Raw genomic sequence first — 6,000 nt, 5'->3', positions numbered from 1 at the left:
AATTAATCAACAGAAAATGAAAAAGAATTACAGCAGCAAACTAAGGCCGCAGCCATGAAGGAGGAAGGGGGACAGCCACCTGAGGCGAATATGATGTTGAAGAGGGGGGAGAAGGGGACAGAAAGGCAGTCGGGCAGCCATTTTCGATTTGCATTTTTGTGGGTCGTTTGGCAAACTTTTTCATAATCTTCGACAAGCAACAACAACGGCAAATAGCAAGAGAAACAGTAACAGCAACAACAACAATAAGAACAACAACAACAAGATTTGCACCTTCGGCATCGTCATTGCAGCTTGCTATCTCGCTCTGGCTGCTGTGCTAGCCACACATACAACGTCTGGCAGTTACTCGCGCTCGCTCGCTCTCTCTCTCTCGCTCTCTTGCTTTTGCTTTTGGCAGTCAGGCGCAGTTCACACCTTGGCTAAACCTTAGCAAAAGTATCTATCGTGCATAAATATTTATGTATCTAACTGGGGCGTGCCGCTACAACAACGATAACGGCAACAACAACAACAATAACAAAAACGAAACAAGTTTTAACATTTAAATGAGTGCGCCAAAGTTGGCCAAAAATTGTTTTGCTGGCTCCGCCCACTTGCGGCCAAAAAAGAGAGAAGCAGCAGAGACGCAGCGACAGCCGCAGTCGACGCTAGCAGAGACGCACACACAGACACAGACGCTCATCGTTGTTTGCTGCTTAGAGAATTTATGAAAATAACCACCTCGACAGCGCGGCAAGCGTCGCTGCCAGCTGCACGGGAGCAGCGACGCCGGCAGCGACTGCACAGCTACACACAGCTACAACAATTGGCATCGCACACAACTCGTTCGGGTCGCGCAGTCTGAGTCGGAGCAAAAGCCACACAACCACAAAACACACACAAACACACACACACACACACAGTCATGGCCAGTGGTTACTTCAATTGTTGTTGTTTTGCTGTGGCTGTTGCTGTTGTTGTCTTTGTTTTGACCAGTCGATCGTCGCTACACTGACTCGCTCTCTGCCATTGCCAACGCTTATGGCCGCCACCATGGCTCGCACATAAATTACTTGCAACTACTTCTGCCTGCCTCTCTCTGCGTGTTGTGTGTTGTGTGTTGTCTGTCTATCTGTCTATCTATCTATCCATCTGACTGGCTTACCTGTCGCCACACATACTATAGATACATTACACAGCTGTGTTGGTGCCTTTGGAGCTGCTGCTTCCAATGCTTCTGTTTCTGTTTTGCCGTCGCTATTTCAATTTGCGGTAAGTTCAACAGAATCGCATTGCAAAAATGTGCGCCCATCATTTCAGGCAATAAATGTAGCAAATTGTATTGCACAATTTATTATAATTTATAAAAATGTTTTAAAACTAACAGTGTAAGATATGGGATTTATTATTTGAGTTTTATTTATTCTATTTATTAATATTCATAAATACTGGTAATAACCATAAGATTTGCTACCAAAAATCTATCTATTAATTAATTCTGATGTACTGACGATATATTATATTTTAGCAGATAATAAATAAATTTTAGCTTTATATTGTATTTTTCCATATTTTAGAATTCTGTACATATTCTAAGTCTCCTTTATATTAAATTTAGTACAAAAATTCTTTCCTGCAGATTTCAATAAATTTTACAATGTAAATTATTTATATTATTCGTTCCAATTTTGGAAAACAGTAAATAAAAACGAACACCTAAGAAAATTTATTTTTATGTGGGTCAAAAAGATCCAGAATTAAGTCATATAGTCATCATATATAAAGATAAAATTAGAGTTAGAATATTTAATATGAAATCGATATACCATCTATCAAACATTCATCTGTTGTTTTCAATTTTAGAACAGAGAAGTAATACAATTATGCAGTATGCAATTTCCCTGAAAACAGAGTTAAAAAAACACATTCAACTCATTCGCATTTAACTTTAAACAACTTGCTCATTAAATGCCCTCGCTATAATAAATAAATCTCGCGTCTTTAGCTGCCCACTTTGCATTGCCCTTAGTGCTTGCGAATAAGTCATGATGATGCAATTTGATGCAGTGTGAATGCAAGCCAATAGATCACAGCTGGCGCCCATTAAACCTCAGACCACTGCAGGCCAATTGCACTGAGCCCACAATTGCCAAACGCGTCAATGGAAATTTTAAACCAATTAAAACAGCTGCAGCAGTTGCCATCGTTCAGTGTTCGCTGCTGCAACGTGGGCAACGCTGCGTATGCGTAATGAAAAGCAAATATTAATAAATCATACGTGACCAATCAATTTCATGCTGCGGGGAAAATGCACTGGCAATGCAATGCGCCCATAAAAGATACAAACTCATTTAAAATATATGTATGTGCATATACATATATATTCTCGACCCACAGAAGTGGAAGATTTGATGAGAGCGCGGCAACTGCGACACGGCGTCTCGTTGCACACGCCGCAGAATCAATATTTAATTTATAATTAACTTTACAACATGAAAAACAAGCAGGGAGCAAACAACAGCGCCAGAGAATTCAACGGACACTTTATCTTTTTAGCATACAGACAGATAGATAGGTAAAAGGCAAAGTGGCTGGCTGGCTGCGCTCTTGACATTTGGTTTTTGGGGCGGATTTGTGGCGGCTTTAAACGTTTGCCACTATGGGCAATTAACGCGCCCAAACGCAAACACAACGCCTGATCCTTTAGACAAACAGTCGCAGGGCAGGCACGGGGGAAAAAAAACGAACTGAAACTGAAGCGTAACGCAGCGACAGAAAGTCTGCCTAAAAAGCAACCAAGCAAGCAAGCGATGCAGGGTAAGTTTGCTCAACAGACAGTCAAAGAGAGAAAAAGAGCGAGAGTGAAGAATGAAAGAGAAAGGTAGCGTGTAAGTGAGCGAACCGAGTAGGGTGAACTTTTTGGGGTGCTAATTGAAAAACTCAATATTTGTCTATGCGAGCAGCAAAGTTAGACTTGGCCAACAGGGTGAGTTTTTCGAAGCTGGCCAAGTGGCGGCCATTTTGTGCAGCGCAACAACTCAGCAACATTGACAATGACAACTACAATGATAATGATAATGATCATGATCATGAAAATACTAATGATGATGACTATGATCGTTGACAAATTGCACGAAAGGTAAGAGTTGAAATTGAGTACATGGCTTTTCCCCATTGAGGAAATGTTGTGACCTGGAAGTGGAGCACACAAAGAAAATCAGTTAAATCAACAGGAAGAGGCGACAAGTGTCAAGGGCACTTTTCCCAGCACCAAATCAGCGCAAGAAAAGCAAATGTAATTAAGTGTTTCCCTCAATCATAATCGCTCTCTCTCACACTCTTCTTCTCTCTCTATCTCTATTCATTAAAGATCTTTAAACTGTCCCACAAATTGACCCAGTTGAGACCAAAATGTGACCAGAACTGCATCAATTTAGATGGCGTTTTACTTTTTCTTTTTTTTTTGTGGCCTGGCCATAAAATGCGCCACGTTCTGCACCTTTTTTAATGATCATTTTGCAGTTATGCGCTCGTCTGAGTTTTATGGAGCTTGTGCCACACCGTAGACGTTGCGTCGACAGTTTTTTCCCAGAAAAAAAAACATGCAATCAGCCCCCGGTCTCGAACTGCCAACAGATACAGATACAGATACAACTGCATAGCTACAGATACAGATACTCAGTACTTATTAGGCTTTTGATATATGCATGTAAATTGTGTAGCCAGCAGCAGCAGCAGAAGACAACGACAACGCTGCGAGTCTGGAGTTGAGATAGGGAATGGGTTGGGTTGGGGTTGAGTTGAGTTGGGTTGGATTCGGTTCGAATGGATGGAGGATGCATGAGGCCTGTGTTTGTATTATTGTTGAATAAACTCTGATTTTATATTGTTGGAATTAATGATTTTGTTCCCCTAAATTTGTTAATTACCAGCAAACAAATTTGTGTATACAAAAACCATGCTTGAGTTTTTATGCATTTTCTATAGAATTTTTGAGTGATTACCAGCCAGAGCACTCACATATTCACATATTCACACTCACACCCACACTCCCATGCATCGGGAGTTCTTCAGTTTGAATATACCCCAAAAATGCATTCAACAAATAGTTTCATATTAAATTGAGTACCCAATACTCTTCGCTGATTTTTAATGTCACCAATTTACAGTCTACACTAAAAGTTAAAAAGGTATTCTAAAATATATCTATTTGAGAGTGAGAAGCATTGGCAACAATTTAATTAGTTTAAACAAAAGGAACAAATTGTTACTTTTTCATTTGCTATTTCTATTCTATTTGTACATATATACATATATAACATAATATATAATAAAGAAATCACGAAACAACAGTTCCGATAATCATTTAAAAAGGTGAAAAGAATTTAACTATAAGTATTCTTAGTATCTTTAGCTTCTTACTTGACTTATTGTCAATTCATAACTTGTGTTTGCCTTAATTTGCTCTTCAGTAAAATAGGAGTTACAACTAATTTAAAATAACAATTGAAAATTAGTTTTAAACTAAAATCCTTGTCATAGCTTCTTCAGCTTTGATTTTGTGTCAATTCATAGCTCTTATTTGCAATCAATTTGTACTCCAGCTGGGAAACATGGAAGCTGGGAAAACTGCAGCGATCAGCATTAGTTGAACAACAAATACGAGAAAATAAACAAACAACGTGACAACATCTGGAATGGAGAAGGGGCAGCTACAAGTCCCCTTCAATATATATCAATTACATGTCCATGTCGAACATAATGCAACCGGAAAACCCCAAATCCAAATCCAAATTCAAAATCAAAATCCGAGTACGACTAATAACAACGAGAGCAGCAAACACACAAACGCCTAGAGATTAACAACAAACAGTGAAAAGTGTCTGTGCGAGCTGAGATGGATTGCGATGCGAGCATAACGCGGATGGGAAGAGTGGAGAGCGGGGAGTGGAGCGGGTAACGGGTAGCGGGGGATGGCTGTCAGTTCAAGTCAATCAAATCGTCAGGCAAAAGATCGCTGAAAAGCTACAAATGCCTTATTGTCAAAACAAACGGCAACAATTAGTTTACCAAATTACAAGAAAATATGTTTTTAAATGCTCCACAAACATGCGCACCACGCAAAAGATTTGACACATGTCTCTCCAGCGATGCTGCTGTTGGGGATGCTGTGGTTTTGTTGCTGGATGGATTCTACTTGGGAGCAGGGTATGTTCTGCTGTCACAACGCAGTCCATTTGTGGCATGTCGTGTGGCATTTACTATGGGCTTCACTTGCCCAACTTCCACTTTCCCAAAAACCCTCACTTGCTCCAGCTCGATATCCAACTTCCCTCAATATCTGCAGCTCCTTCTCCCTCTGTCTGTGAAGCAGTGTGTTTTATTTCAAAATTCACACGAATGGAGCCACGCGATTGCCGCGTTTTCGATTTCGATTTCGATTTGAATTTGGTTTTGGCCTACGGATTTTTCTCCAATTCTCCTATCGCGTTGTATACAATAATATATCAACAGAACCATGGGGAGTATATGTCGTAAATTAACGGCGTTCCTCGCTCGATCCACAGCCATAAAATAAAGTTGCGAGAAGCGTATAAAATTTATAGCGCCCGGCTACCCAAGAAAATCTGACAGCGCACACCTTACACGTCGTTCCGTCTGTCCGTCCATCCGTCTGTCCGTCTGTCTGCCCGTCCGTCTGTCTTGTGATTGACAGGACCGCAGGGGCGTTGAATTTGGCATTGTTATTTTGCTTGTTGTTGGCCTAATGCAATTCGCATTTCAATGCAATTTCACAGGCAATTGCAAGCAACAGCACAATGACCATAAGCAGCTCACAGCTGAATTCCCGCTGGATTCTCGTTCCCATTCCCATTCCCAGTCCCATTGCAGAAACCTTACGGACGATTAGGCTCATGTGAATACAGTTACAGTTACATCTACGGCTGCTCAGTTATTTAAGGTGCTTACATGGGTTGCTCTTTTTTTATACTTCTTTTAAACAGTCAGACAGTGAGT

Source organism: Drosophila albomicans, chromosome 3 (genome assembly GCF_009650485.2).
Source record: "Drosophila albomicans strain 15112-1751.03 chromosome 3, ASM965048v2, whole genome shotgun sequence".
NCBI lineage: Eukaryota > Metazoa > Arthropoda > Insecta > Diptera > Drosophilidae > Drosophila > Drosophila albomicans.
Note: the sequence above shows the minus strand (reverse complement) of the source record.